Here is a 16,335-nt window from a genome sequence, read left to right as displayed (position 1 = left end):
TTGTACTTCCTGAAAGTTGGCGTCTGTTACACACTGTCACTGCTTGTCACTCCCTGACCAATCACGGTAGCCTAACTAGTTTGGCTAGTCAAAACATCTATGAGGCGCAGGACACTTTAAATCAGTTAAAGAGCCAGCCCTGCACCCAAAGCTCTGAATGAATGCATTTTGCCTGTATCTACATCTATATGTGACACTTCGATTTGTAGACTGGGCGAGCCAAGGGTTGAACTGGTCACCTTCGATTCCTTCTGATTCTCTACCCACTCGGCTATGTCCACACTGCAAGATTTTTTCGTTTACCTTTTGCCTGCATAAGTGTCACCTAAACCTGCAGCTTCACTACTATACTGTCTACTACTACTATATTTAAATGTGGGCAAACTAGAATGTAATCATGAACCTGTAATACTAACAGTCTGACGGAGAGTTGCTAATGGCGGGCTTCCTGTGAGAGTTAAGCCGTGCCCGACAATCTATGCAGAAGTGGTCACTGCAAGAGCTCGTCCAGGTCTGTCATATACTGCTTAGCGGCAACAAAGCTCGTTTGGGTTGCGTGTGTGGGCTTTGACATTAAAAACCCTATGACAGGCTACCACTAAGCCCTTTTCAATATGTGATCCCTGGGCTGAGCACAAATCTCAGTGGTCATTCAGTAGAAACAAACGGTGTAGTCACTGTAGTGGAAAGCTATTGCATAGTTGGCTTAGTTAGCATGTCATGCTGCATACTGCTGAATGTACAGCTTTGGTGAACAAACAAATTGCCAATGCTTGTCTAGCAGCTAGTGCAGTGGGTGTAATGTTTTGGATGGTAAGTGACATCAGTTGGGCTAATGTTGAGCTAATGTGTGTCTAAAATGAGGGCATCTCCATCTTTGTGTCTGCCATGTATCTGTGTATAGGAGGAAAAAGACTGTGTGGGTTCTTGTGTGAGTGCATAACTGTTTGCACAGCCTAGAAATTGGTCTGAGTCTCCATTTTTCCCCACCTGGTGTGGGTGGATCATTAGCCAGCCACATTAGGCTGAACGCCACCTTGCACAAAACAATAGGGATGTAACAGTGAGGCAAGGCAATTTTATTTGTATAGCACATTTCAACAACGAGACAATTCAATGTGCTTTACACAAAACATCAAGCAAAGGAAACGCGTTGATAAAATTATAAAATTACGTAACCTTGGATGCATAAAACAAAAATAAATAGGTCTGCACTCTGCACTGTTAGTGTAGAGTTTGGCCAGATGGTAATGCATCCTACTGGGTTCAATTCAGAATTGAAGAATGGGTTCGGAGATTAGGAATGAAAAACACATTAGTGGCCTGCAATACCTGTGGTATATGCAAGACAAAGACCCCTTTCAAGAGCTACAGGACACCTATTCACTAACCTATTTTGTGGCCACCAGCTCTGTACCATGTCTAACCTTCCTAGAGCTCTCCTTTTTTATGTTTTACAGATCAGTTGGTAAAGTGGTTCTCGAGGTTGGATTTGTGCAGTGATGGTGGTCTGAGGCCTATTCAAAAGGCCAAACTTAATGGCTCCATTAGCAAATGTTGAATATCTGACATTCTGAATTAGTAAGTTGTAAGTTGGAACCTCTGAAAGTTCAACATGGGGACAACATATTTAGTGTGACTCGTCCTTGCTTATCTTGGATTAAATGTACTGGATGAAATGTTTTCCCCCTCTGGCAGCATACTGTGGCATCTCTTGAAAATACCATTGAGCTTGTGAGTTAATTAAAAACGACTGTGCCGTTTTTGGCAAACAGAGGCAAATGCAGCCGTAGAAACACTTGAGGCCATGTCTTAAATTAGGTTAATATTTCTCTGACTCCGCTAAATTGATTCACTTCAAATAGTGGGAAAATGAAAGTTCCCAGTGGGAATCAAGATGTTAACCACTCGTATAGTGTAGCATGGACGAGTCTGTTTTTCAGTCAGAAGCTTTTAGCCTGGATGGTTGCATGACAGTTAATTAATTGAATTAACCACATGAACCCTGGCGTACCTATTCTGGCGTGAGTGTTGGGCGAAAATAGCAGATCTACAACCTCCACAACAGGAAACCAATCTCTATGGAGAGGAAATGAGTCAGTGTGTGTATAACAGCTGTGTTCTGTCATAACACAGGACGTACACTCGTACAGTAGGTGTGTTATTTACCTTTACTTTGTATAAACAAATTCTCCCCTCTACCCATGCCGAATCTCAGTTGTATTTTTATTAAATTGAATTTGATTAAAAAAAAAAAAAAGAAGCCTACTGCCTATACATCCAACTCCTCCTGTTGAACAACCACCGTTTGAAGTGCCCTTGCTAATTAAATGGGCATCGTTCCACCCAATCCTCTCTGAGAGTGTAAAAATTGACCTAGTCCATTGTCAGCAAGACACAAGCATTGGAAGTGCTTTTGTTACAGTAGACAACGGCTGTGTTAAAGGTATATTCAGTGATTTCACTAAAAAAACCTTAGGTTTCGTTTTTGGCTGTGGGACCCAGCCTTTCGTCCAATCAGGATAGAGAGTCAAAAACGAAACCTAAGGTTTTTTGACCCCCAGGGGTTAACTGGGGACAGGGAGGAACTCCTTATATGGCCAGCACACTCTATAGTAGGGAGGATTATCACAACAAAACAAAAAAATAAGTGATATTTGAATTAAGTGAAATCACCGAATATACCTTTAAGTGAAGTCCTGTACTAATTTATTATTCTCACTTTTTTTTTCACAAGACTTTTTTTTCTTCACAAGACCATTAGACTGTGTTTCTGATTGGCCTTGTACTTGTAATCTCCCGTAGTTACACCAGGCAGTAGGATTTAAAATGTGGCCTCCAGGAGTTTGGTTCAAGGACGTGATGTACCGAATGAATCATGTCTGCTCCATTTGAAGTTGTTTCTTTCGTCAGCAAAGGAGTCTTCAAATGAACTGTATCCATCAATCATGACAGCGGAAATTACTGCATGCCTTAACATGACAACACGACAACACAACACACAGAATGCACAACAGCAACTTAAAGCATATCGGTTTTCGGAAATCATCATTTAGTCTTCATCCATAATGCCTTGGTAATGCAACACCACATGAATAACCCATGGTCACAATTCAAAGTAACCGCAGGGCAACGAGTTGGTCTGTTTTTAATTATTTTTTTCATTTTTTTTTCCTTCAGATTTTTATGCTCTAAAATAATTCTGTGCATATGGCTTTAACAACAAGAACTTACAACTTACAAAACTTAGCTCAGTCAGTATGGAATTATTAGTTATCGCAAAATAGAAAGAATTCCACTTTGGATTTAAAAACTCATTCGACATGCTATTTGAGTACCTGAAGATTGACGCACGCACGCACGCACGCACGCACGCACGCACGCACGCACGCACGCACGCACGCACGCACGCACGCACGCACGCACGCACGCACGCACGCACGCACGCACGCACGCACGCACGCACGCACGCACGCACGCACGCACGCACGCACGCACGCACGCACGCACGCACGCACGCACGCACGCACGCACGCACGCACGCACGCACGCACGCACGCACGCACGCACGCACGCACGCACACACACACACACACACACACACACACACACACACACACACACACACACACACACACACACACACACACACACACACACACACACACACACACACACACACACACACACACACACACACACACACACACACACAGGTTTAAAACCGTAATAACAGTGATTTAAATGTATTTGAAGTCCCTCAGGTCATGTTGGCAATAGCATTATCTCCTTTTCTCAGTAATGCACTTACATTCTGCTTAATGCACTTAATCTCATGGATAATCTCTCCAGTCTTGTTAATGAAATCCCCTTAAGAGACCAGAGAAATTAGCACACCATGGCAGGAGGTAAGGTACAGTATGATGCTTCTCAGGTTCAGAGATTAAGTCTTGTAAGTGTTGGCGTAATTGGCCGGTAATTAGCTTATTATCTTGTTGTACCTACTCAGTCTCATATTTCCATCTACTGTTTAAGCGGGCTAATGGAGAAACCACATTACGTGGTCAAGCGGTTTTAACTATCTTGGTACATTAATTTAAGGTATCGTTAGGTTATGTACAGTTTAACTCTTCCATAGCTGTGTGTTCCCCTGCAGTACACCAAGCAGATGCTGTTGGGACTGTTGTATGAGCTAATTGGAAGGGTCTGGGGAGGAAATGATGGCAGGTCTTCTAGACCAGAGTCAGTGGAATCTGTGATTGATATCTCTTCTAGAGACGAGATGGAGACGCTGTTTGGCGTCTAACACTGTCCACATGGCTGGCTCACATCCAACACTCTTTCTCTCAATCTTTGTCACCTGCTTTCTTCTCCTCATCTTCACTCGCTGTCTCTTATCCCTCTGCCTCGTTCTTTCACTTTTCCTTTTTGCTGCCTCAAGCACTTTCTCTGTCCCACACAGAGGGAAGAAAAAAATAACTGTCTTTTTTTGTTCTACTTTCACATATTGACACTTTACATACCCCCCGCCGCCTCTGCTAACTCTGGCAGTATTATTTTGGGCTTTTGAATCCGCACCATTAATCTCTCTGTGAGCCAGGCCTGTCAGCCAGGTTGTCAGTGCAGCCATATGGCCCCAGCCAGTCATGCCCAGTGCTGCAGGGAGGAACTGTGGACCTCTTTAAGTTGCAACTTGAAATGTTTTAGTGCAGAGCGTCCCCCAGGAAGGGGAGCTTCCTCACTGCGGGGGGGGGGGGGGGGACGGACATCATGGTGGTAGTGGTGATGACAGACAGAGTGGTGTTAACATCTTGATTATAATGATGATGGACTGGCATGCAAGCCTGTCTTATTTCACGCTGCATCCTTTCCGTGTGCCTTGGTAAGGTTTCACGTCACGCTGGTGTTTAGTTACTTTACTCTGTGTGAGATCAAGTTGGGTTTCATTTATGTATTTACACAAATCAAACGCACCCACCTAAATGTCTCCACCTGTTTCAGATAAAATGGTCAATCTTGTGTGTGCATTAGATTAAATTAGAGGTAGTCGCCTTTTTTAAACGGGAAAGCAATCATACAGAATGTATCATTTCTGACAGTGAATATTGGCTCTTTCTGCGTGTTCGCGTTCTCAGTGAAATATCAGTCCAACTGACCAAACGTTGCCTGTACCTCGGCTAACTATCATGGTTCACATAAACATGTAACATCATTGTGATAACAGTAATACATTTTTTTACATTTATTTTGTTTGAGAAACGTTTGCGTGTCCCGTTAGCCCCTGGCCTATCAGTTGTCAAGGTTACTGTCAAGTTCCCTTTCTTCTAGGGCAGCTGCTTCTGCAGTTAAATAACCTTGTATTGAGCCGAAGACGAACCATTGTTAGTGTTCTTGTCACCACTCACTGCCTTGTATCAGCTGTTTCCTGACAGTCATTTGGCTACTCTCAAGGTTATAAGCCTACTATATTTGGTACCCTTTTTTATTCCATAAATGACTATCTCCTCGCCTTTCTCCAGTAGGCTTTGACTTCCGTCATTGCTTGGCTATTACAGTATGGCTTGACAAAAACCTGCTTTCCCCATACCACCCTGTGGTTGACTTAACCTTGATAGTGTCCATATTCTCTAATCTGGGCATGTCGCAAACAATTGGTGAAAATGTGCAGAAATAGTTGATCTACAAGCTCAGAATGCATGGCATTGTTGGCTTGTATTTTTGCTATTTTTTATATTCAACTTTTAGTGAATATAGGAAACTTGATGCCACGTTAGTGCAATTCAGTCAGGAACATTCATGTCATACAATTTTAACCATTTATTCCAACAAATGGAATACACTTACAAGTAACATTCTTGGGCAATTCCATGGGTATTCAAGAGCAGGCCCAAAGCAAGACAATTAATTCAGTTTGACTTAGAGCCATAACAAATATACTATTATAAATATACTATACTAGTCTTTTGACTAGAGACATGCAAAATGTTGAATTGCATTTTTACTTTTGGGCCATGCAAGAGTCAAGACTGAATTAGAAGCGTGGGGGCTGGGGTGTGGAGGCTCCTTGTCAACAGCAGTGTGTGTGGGGCAGCAAATAGCTGAAAGCCAGTGGAAGAGGGAGCCATATTTAAATGGGCGGCCAAGTTGTGAGAACGAGCTGCGATTGGTGTGTAGAAATACTTGATTAAATGGGCAGACGGACCGCAGATCACAGCTAAATTATTCCCTCCCTCGTATGTTTTTTCCCCATTTCTGACTGTGTGAGACTGTTTGGTGTGGACTGTGGGGGTATTGTTGTTGATATGCTTTTTGGTCTCGTCCCACGCTGTAGGAATGACACACCGATCCTGAGATTGGTCAGTAATCCTCCGTTCAGATGAGAAGTGGAGAGCAGGAGACCCTCATCTAGGAGAGAGAATCGGGCAGCACACTGTGTTCCAGTACTGGCTCCACTCCTCTCCTCCCTCACACCTCCTCCTCAAGGCTCCACTATCGCCGCTCTCCTCCCCTCCCACGTACAAACTCCCACGTTCGGGGAGAGCGAGCAAGAGAGTTGGCGAGGAACACTGTGTAGAAGGTGAGGGAGAGATTGTGTGTGTGTGTGTGTGTGTGTGTGTCTTCCTGCGTGTCCATGGTACTGCCATGGACATCAGACATACAGATTATTGATGGATTGGTGTGAAGGTTATTTTATTATGACTATGGATGCCAATGAAATCTTTTTGTTCTATTAGTTATGTGGCAGTGTCATGTCACGTGCCAAAAATACCTGATCTACAATTGCACACTGTGGGTCACACACCGCGGGTCACAATGTGCCGCGTTGCTTATAAATGGGGTGCGGGTGACACTAGCACGAAGTATGGAGACAGGCCTTTGATCTCTCTTTCTCTCCCTCTCTTTGTTCGTTTTCACACTCTGATTTCTCTTTCTTTGTCTCACTCTCTTTCTCTCTATCTCTCTCACTCCCCCACACGTACACATAAGGGTACATTGTGGCTTCAGGGCCCCCGCAAACTCACAAACACCATTTCTGATTCTGACTGAGACAGACACATAATCACATGGAATAGAATCATATAATCTTGTTTTAAAATCTGTCTTTAAAAACAATTAGCCTCTTCATTAATTCATCATCATTTTTCGAGATCATGTATTTCACAATGCCACGCCAGACTTTCCGGTCCTTCATTGCCATCCCCAGTTCCTGCTTACTGATGCATGTGTCCCTAGTGATGACATCAGGGAACGACAGTTTTCAACTTCTGGTCTGCTTTGAGGCAGGACTTCAGAGAAGAAGGGAAGATATAACGTCATTGTCAGCTCTGTAGCAGTGGTACTGACACTGTAGTTGTAATACTGTAGTTGTTTGTGAATTAAATCAATTAATACAACCCCCATACTGGTACTACTAATACATACACACAGCGTATTGGAAATGTGCAATGAGAATGGCATTGATGGTATGGCATTGACTAAATGGTTATCTGTGCTCGGCTATGTAGGACATGCTATGTCCTACATAGCCGAGCACAGATAACCATTTAGTCTAGGTTGACTTATATGGGCATGGGGTTATAAATAAGAACGCACATATGGAAACGTTTAGATGAAACGATAATCTGTTTGAAATACTTGGGGTTTCCCTCGCCCTTTGGAGAGGTTTATAGGTGCTGTCATCGGCGTCAGTGAGGTGTGGTTTGCCGGCGAACGGAGGAGGGACGACGTTCGGTTTTGTGTGAAAGCAACGTGACGATGCTCAGAGTAATGACCAGTGAGACCCAGTTTGAACAGGATTCTGCTGACAACGTACGTTTGAAACTATCCAGAGAATTTAATGCAAATTTGGGTTGGGGTGTGGCTCTTCAAGGCATGTTAGCCTGGAATGTACATACAAGAACCATAACAAGATATCACAGTAGTAGGGGGATAATCATGTGTGTGTGTGTTTTTTTTGCATGCATTATGATGTGCTTTTGGCTTATAAAATGAGCTATTTTCACTGGGATTTGAAAATTGTGGAATAACTTTGGACTACAGTGACCTGCTCAAAGTAGTGACAGTGGGTTGAAAGTGGTTCACACACAGACACACACACACACACACACACACACACACACACACACACACACACACAGAAACACACACACACACACACACACACACACACACACACACACACACACACACACACACACACACACACACACATACACACGCAGTGCTGCAGCATCAAAATGTTCCAAATTACTTCAAGTGAAGGCCCTGCACTAACAGTGACTGTCAGAAAATACAAACTAAAGTGAATGTCATGTTGTTTCTCCATTATCGTTTTGTCTATATTTTTAAATATGGATCTGCTTTTAGGTACTCTGATCAAGTGCATCAGTCCCAGCAATGTTCCCTCTAATATTTTTTCGGTCTGAGCAAACACTCAAACCTCCTGAGCAGACATCAGCAACTACTGAGCAAACATACGTCACCTTGACACCAACTATCCAAACGTTAGATAATGCGAAGTGAGCGCCCCTCACTTCACACAGGTGTGATTTTTTTTCTTTTTTCAAAATGGATTTTGGTATACGAGTGAATCAATGAATAGTTACATAAGGTTACGCAAGTTACAACATTTTTATTTTATATCAAGGTGGTAGGCTAGCAATTTTAGAAATATTCAGTTATCAGTGGTTCTCAACCTTTTCAGGCCCCCAAAGTAATCATATTTGAACTGGGGATCCCCCACCCAGACAAGCAACAGAATGGTTCCACAGATAAATATTGTGAAAATAGCCAATCTACAAGCTCGTTGTGAACTTGTAGATCGGCTATTTTCACCAGTTTGACCAGTTTTTATAGCATGGTTTGCTGATTACTTTTGATGCAGTAATGGTATTTTTTCTTTTAGAGCCTTTGAGGCATTATAAAAGTCTTAAAAGTCCTTAAATTGTCACTTCACTGTCATCTGGGGTCCCACAGGTTGAGAACGACTGGTATATGAATAGCCTACTCAATTGTGCATTACATGGGGGGCATGAGAAACCGTAAAAACTTTATTGGGACACACACACACACACACACACACACACACACACACACACTAAGACCGAGTTTGTTGGTGTGTCAACTCCTATAGTTTCTCAGATTGTCGAACGTCAGCAGCCCCTACTACGCCAGATATGAGCTATTATTATATGTAGCTCTACATAGCAGAGGGATTGATTGATTGATTGAAGAAAGCTGTATTAACAGATTGGATAATTACAGAGAGAGGTTCCATATGGGACTAGACCGCTAGAGATTAATGTTAACTTCCACATGTTGTTTCATTCACAAGTACACTGGACTGCGGAGGCTTGTTGTGCTGTAGTGATAACAACAACGTTAGCTAACCAGCTAATGCAAAGCTAACGTTATTCCCCCTCTCCTTGTTGCGCACAGCCGCACTTCCATCCGTTCGCCTTTTAAATCTGAATGTCCCATCAACGCACGGGTCCAAGGCGCAACGCAATCTTTAATATCTGGTTCTTGGGGTTTCACACACTGACTGCACTGCTGCCTGCTCCTTACGTCTCCACCTAAGGTCCTCACTCGCCGCGCAGACGGCGCACTGGGTACACAGGAGGAGAGGAGAGGAGAGCAAAGAGTAAAAAAAGGAGGGGAGGAGACCTGTCTGTCGCCTCGCCTGTGTGTGTAATCTAAATAAAGTAAATAGAAATAAAGTGTGGGCAAATGTCGACTCGGGATAGGTATTATTACTGTAATGTAGATGATACTCGGGGGGAACACCTTTTTCTTTTAAAGAAAACTTTTTTTACACCAGCGTCGGTGTCTGCATGCGCGACAGATTTCAGTTGTGCGCGAGAGCATTTGGCGCACGTTAGGGGGAACATTGGTCCCAACCATAGGGACTCCGAATCCCCGTACCTAACCGGCAGATCCAAAAGGACAGGTGGTAGCTGGGGTGGAGGAGGGTGAGCAGCAAAGGTTTAGCAGAACGCAGCATAGCAGAATCAGTGTGCAGCAGCAAGAAAGCAGGATGAGCAGCGCAAACTCCCAGTTGAAATAGCCGGTATATGAAGCTGTAATGAGTGTGTGATTGGATGAGTTAACCATGTGAATGTGAACGTGATGCTGAGACGGCCCAATGAGACGGCCCAATTTCTTCTACTTTTACTGAGTGGAACCACAAACTGTCTATGTAGCATTTGAAGATTGTGGAAGAGATATAGGCCGTCTTGAGAGACTAGTGGGAGATGGCCTCGGTACCCAGGCCTTTATTTTCCTGGGGAAACGCATTGGAAGATCTGGCATAGGAAGTGGGAGCCAACTTGTATTTGGCTAACTGATACGTTTGGTGACGTCAGTGTTCTCTGCTGTTTTCTACCGAGGAGGGAAGGAGGGGGCGGGGGTGGGCTCTCAGATCGGTGAACCAATAGATTCCAACGCCTTTTTTGTGCCGGCTCCCACGGCGCCCCCTCTAGACCAAAAATCACACGGGCTGGGCCAGGCTAGGGAGATAGTAACTATGTAGTTGTAGTCATTCACGTGCATCTGGCGTTTGCTTGGTCCTGTCTGTGTAGTAGTGGTAACCATAGGACAGCAAGTCCCATGTAGCCTTCACCTAGCCAGCATTAGAACTGAAGGAACCTCTAAGCGACACATCTCGGCTGCATGGTATTCAGTAGCAGAAAGGATCGCTAAGTTGGCTGCCTGTCAGTCACTCTTCTGAATGAAACTGGATGTGTTCCATGGAGAAGTTTGTTACTACTGCGTGCTGCGTCATGGTGTCGTAAGCGGTCCACAATGACCTTAGATGCAGTTTGTGTGCTAAGAGAATGGCTCGCTTTGTGAGGACTGCCTCTTTCAACACAGCCAGCAGTAGATTTACTATTGCAGCAAATAAAATACAAAACATGTGTCATGCTGTCATTTTAGTTTTTCACAAATAGCAGATATACAAGCAGCTTGTACATCTGCTATTTTTGAACATTTTTGAAGATTTTTTTAAAGTGTGAGAACGACTGGTTTAGAAGGCATTTGTAGAATCGGCCTGAGGTGTTGAAGGGTTAATTCAGATAACTCTGGCAGCATCTCAGAATGAAATGAAATGCTTAGGATTGTACTGGTGAGAGAGCTGCCTCCACCAGCTGTATTTGCAGCTCACACATTGAGGGTTGGTTTGAGATGGAGAGGAGGACGGGTTGATCGTTGACTGATAGACTCACTTTCGTCATGGATGCATCTCTGTCTCTCTCTCTCTCTCTCTCTCTCTCTCTCTCTCTCTCCTACTCACACTCTTGCTGCTTCTCCTCTCCTCCCACACGCTCTCACACTGAGTCAGGAATCAGCCGCCTCTCATTCGTTTCATTATCTCTCTCGCTCTGGCCTCTCTCCCGCTCCCTCCCTCCCTCTCTGTCTCTGCCACTTCAGTTAATTCTTTTCCAGTGTGTGTGTGTGTGTCATTCTGTACATTTAGGGCTTGTTTGGATTCAAGCGAGAGAGAGAGACATGTTTCGAGTGTGTGGGATATCGGAAGCAACTGATTGTGCCCTTGTTAAATGTATTTTATAAATGTGGACTCAAATAGAGACATTGAAATGTGTGCGTGCGTGCGTGTGCACGCGCATGTTGTGACAGCGGCTGCAATGTCACACCCTAAATAGACCTGCCTCATCCCTCTAATTGAGCAAGAGCCACTGCCCACCTGAGGGCAGAAGGCTCCCATATCTATATATCTCAGCACCTTCTTGGTAAGAAGTATGGAAGATTCCCAATTTATTTCCAATATAACATGGCTGCTGTGCATAGAGCCTACAGCCTTTAGCGTAAGGGTTCAACCTCAAGAACCCTAGCATCCCTATTCTGTGGCCCGATATTCCACAGAAATAGCCAGCTCACAATGCTTTGAGGGGGTAAAAGACCAGGCGGCATAATATAATAATAATAATAATAATAAAACTTTATTTTTATAGCACCTTTCATGACATGAAATGCAGCTCAAAGTGCTTTACAGAGCAATGGAGAAAAAAAAAAAAAGCAAGGCAACGACATTAGAAAACAAGCAGTAATGCAATACAGTGAGGACATGAATAACAAAAAATAAAACATCAATTAAAAGCAATGTTGTAGAAGTGGGTCTTGAGCTGTGCTTTAAAAATGTCTACAGAGGCTGCTATTATGGGGGAAACTATTATTGAAAAGCTTACATGAGGTTGGAGTTTTTCCTTGGATGCTGGTCTCATTGACACTTAAAAATGTCTCCGACGTGTCCGTTCCACCCTTAACCTCTGTGACCCTGGCACTCTGGGCAGGAAGTGGCTTCGGTGTGTTTCCTGTCCTGGAGCCAGTGCTGGCTTCCTCAGCCAATGAGGAGGCTGACGGAGCCATGGGGCAGGAAAGCCAGAGGAAGGAACCATGTCTTCCTGCTGCACAGTCACCGCACCGCAACTAGCCTCATTCATACATTGTCGTACAGTGGTGTCACCTGCCGAAAATGTCAGAGTGGTTAAGGCACGTACATTTTATGTTGGGCTCTGATGCAGCATGACGTCGGCGAATCCAGCATTTGATTCCCGAGCCCGGCGGACCTTTGCTGCGTGTCACTCACTGACTCTTTCCCCCGTTTCCTGTCGGTCTCCACTGTACTATCAATAAAGGCAGAAAAGGCCCCAAAAATCTAACAAATAATAAGAATGCCTATTTTCAGTGTGCAACACCGTTTGGCGACAAAATATAAATCGGCCTTTTAACATCTGCCCCCTCCATCCACCACCTGAACCAGCAATCAATGACTGAAAAGGAAAAAAGGAAAAGTCCATCCATCCATCTTTAACCGCTTATCCGTATCAGATGCCCGAACCACCTAAGCTGTCTCCTTTCCAAGCAAAGAAGCAGCGACTCTACTCCGAGTCTCTCTCGTGTGACTGAACTTCTCACCCTGTCTGGTGAGAAGCCTTCTGGCCTTCTAGCCTTCTGCCTTCTGGCTCAGCTCTCTTTTCGTCACAACGGTGCGGTACAGCGACTGCCCCTGCCGCTCCGATGCTCTGGTTGATCTCCGTCTCCGTCCTCCCCTCACTCGTGAACAAGACCCAGAGATTCTTTATTAAACCCCTTCACCTGGGGTAATGTCTCATTCCCTACTGGACTGCACAATCCATCGGTTTCCTGCTGAGAACTATGGCCTCAGATTTGGAGATGTTATCGCACCATTCGTGTATATCTACGGCAATTAATAAATGCAACGCACTATAAAATTGGTGTTTTATAGTGCTTTTGATTGATGTCCGGCAATTGGTGTTTTATAGTGCTTTTGATTGATCAAGTCATAATGCTACTCACGTTAGCATCGGGTTGCTAGCTGGTGTTGTCAATAACACAGGATCATGCCATCATGATCATCGTGCCCATAAACATCTACTCTTATCTGTTTCTTTCAATCGCCCTATTCCTTGTCCCAGATGGCATTTTTGGTCAAAACAAGGTTTATTCCACGGCCCAGAGCAGACTCTGTGTTGTCTTATATTAGACTCGGTTAGCTCTGTTTGATAAACAGGATGTGACCACACATCATCCAACTTCCTAATATAAGATCAACACCGGATGTCTGGAAATGTGGCTTTTCAAAATAAGAGCTGAACAGGGAAAAAAATATGCTGGTGTGAATTATATCACAGTTATCAATAAATGCTACCGTAGTTTGGGTTAACATTCACAAACTCCTTTACCCAGAGCTTCTCTCCAGTTCAGACTCTTCTTTACAGAGAATCCTCACAGAGCTTTTCACATCCTGTTTGAAATAATCAAAGCTTTTTTACGTCCGGATGCAAGACTTGCAAAGCACTTTGGCGAGATTGCCATTGATTCAAAGTGCATTGTAGGAGCGAGTGGAGTAGGCCGAGCACAGGGGGTGATGGTGAGGCTGAACCATGCATGCCAAAAAGGGAAGTTAAGCAACACTAGCATTTGTTCACAGTGAAAATAACGAGACCTAAATGGAACGCTCAAACGCCACCTGTTTGTATGGGAACGTGTTTGTTAGCTCAGCGGAGCTACAACACCACATCGTTATGTAAACAGCATGCGCACGGAGGCACACTATCATCTTTCATGCAAGGTATGGCCAGGCAACCCTAGTCTTAAATGGTTTTCTGTTCTTGTTTTGTCTCTTTTTTTGGATGTTGCAGCATTGTCTGCTACCTCAGCCTATATCAGGCTAGGGCCAAAGTTGCTTCTTGTGCATTGCATTGTGAAATTTCACTCAAGAACTGTTATAGGCCACTTTGTTACTTAAGTTTGCTTTGTGTGGCCACGCTCCTAACCCAGACTTTAACTATAATGGCTAGCTTGTGTTATTAGTGGTACTAATGTATATTAGTAAGTTCAGCTAATGCATAATAATTACTTCAAGTTGGCGGTATAGCTCTTGTTGGAGTGGGAGTTTATTATTCCCCTATGATGATGATTTGAGAGATGCAGGGTATTCTTTACCTTTTCCCCCTTTTTTTTTTTTTTTAATATATTTTTTTATCCCACGATTTTGTAACCCATTTTTCACCCCTGTGTCAATCATCTAATGTAATCCTGGGCTCTACACACCCTCCGCCAACCTGGGGAGAGCAACGGACTTAACTCATGCTTCCTTCATGCTTGAGTGTCCAAGTTGCTGCTTTACACCTGACAGGGGGGAGTTTCCCTGGTTGGACATAGCGCGTGGAAGGAACACGTTATTCCAACCAGTTCCTTTCCCCTCCATCAGGCGCCCCGGCTGGCCAGGGGGAGGCAGTTTAGAGACCAGGATTACTGCATGTTTTTGTGAGGGTACCTACCCTAGGGGACACGGGGAGAACATGCAAACTCCACACAGAAAGGCCCTTTCCCCCTTAGCTGTACAACTTTTTTTCCCTGCTGTCACTCTCCCCATCAATCAATCTCTCTCTGTCCTCGATTCTCCTCATGTAGAGGAACCATGATACATAATACACAACTGCATTGGTGAGAGTGAGCCGATCCTGCTTCTCAAGATAAATCTCCTTTGTTTAGAGGCTTTCCAATGTGCCTACTATGCCATGCAGTTTGGTGATCTGCCACTGTGCTCTGAATGCTGGAATCACTTGCCAGGAGGAAGGTCACAGCACAGGTGCTGTGAGACTGTAAACGAGAGACGGCTACTTATGGTGCCACAAAAGCACCACTCACTCACACCTGAACCTGTGTCACAGTAACTACTGTCAGTCACTCTCCTCCCCCCTCTGTCTGTCTGCTAGCAAATGAAAAGGCATTCTATTACTGAGATGAAATAGAGCTAGGGAAGCAATTTTGAGCCGTTAAATTATACAGCAATTATATGTAATTACTAATTATCACTGTGCTGTCCTCACCAAGCATTTTGCTTTGAGCTCAGTTATACAGCCAGCTAAACTCTTGTCCACATAAGAACTGCCAGAGACAAGTTGAATCCTTCATATATTCTTTATGTAGAAAAGTGTAAAACGGCAAACGGAGATACAAAAGCCTTACAATTTAGGCATTTATCAGACGCTCCTTATCCAGAGCGACTTACATTAATCAATAACAAAAAGCATGGGAATACATCACATAAAAGCATTTATCATGAAACATGCGTAAGCTAAGAAACAGTGGAATATCTATATAATGAAACTATACATATAAACTATACATATATACTACTATGCTATACATATGTACTATGGCGTGCTATGACTATATACAATGCAATTATAGTGCTGTCTACATAACATGCTATAAGTCTGTATCAAATGCTATCTAAGTCTACAGAAATGCTATCTAAGGGGGTAGGGTAAGTGCTATGGGCCATGATGGAGTCTGAGCCTTATTAGAGCCTTATTAGAATACAGTGGCTTAATACATTGTGATCACATAATTCAACAATGTACAGTAAAATAAATATGCATTTAAGCAGCATTCTCCAACAGGGTTCTCTTGGTAAGTATATACTGTATAATCATATACCACAAAAATAAAGCAACATGAAACTAACATGAAATATTAATGTAGGTATTAGAACTAGTCAAACTAAGCAAATACTCAATGCACATCTCAAACAATACTCCTTTTTCATACAAAAGGTAAATATAACATAATATCCTGTCACAAAGGTTGACATCCATCAAAACAATAAGTACAACTTACAGATGATGCCTTTTTGAGAGCAAAACATGAAGGATGGGGTTGGATTGTAAACAGATCATGACAAAATGCCACACTATGCTCAAGATAATATCACTTCCTGAAGTTCCTGTTTTCTGCTTGTCTACATGTCCTTCAACTACATTTTCCCCAAAATAAGGTTCCTAC

General features: G+C 43.5%; 1 protein-coding gene across 8 annotated transcripts in view; it reads left to right on the top strand.

The window, feature by feature from the left end:
* sipa1l1 (signal-induced proliferation-associated 1 like 1) overlaps positions 1 to 16,335 on the top strand; it is a 121,231-nt gene that overhangs the window by 24,439 nt on the left and 80,457 nt on the right. For 6 of the 8 annotated variants that reach the window (XR_014570769.1, XR_014570770.1, XR_014570771.1 and 3 more), the window contains exon 2: positions 6,332 to 6,577. The exons of 1 other annotated variant lie outside the window; for it this stretch is intronic. The gene's annotated coding sequence lies outside the window, so the exon portion shown is untranslated. Of the gene's footprint in view, positions 1 to 6,331; positions 6,578 to 7,671; positions 7,810 to 16,335 lie in introns of those variants that run through there. One more of the 8 variants, XR_014570773.1, reaches the window with a different exon arrangement.

The sequence above is a fragment of the Protomyctophum parallelum genome (genome assembly GCF_964188405.1).
Source record: "Protomyctophum parallelum genome assembly, chromosome: 19".
In the NCBI taxonomy this organism is placed as follows: Eukaryota; Metazoa; Chordata; class Actinopteri; order Myctophiformes; family Myctophidae; genus Protomyctophum; species Protomyctophum parallelum.
Note: the sequence above shows the minus strand (reverse complement) of the source record. Positions and strands in the feature narration are given on the sequence as shown.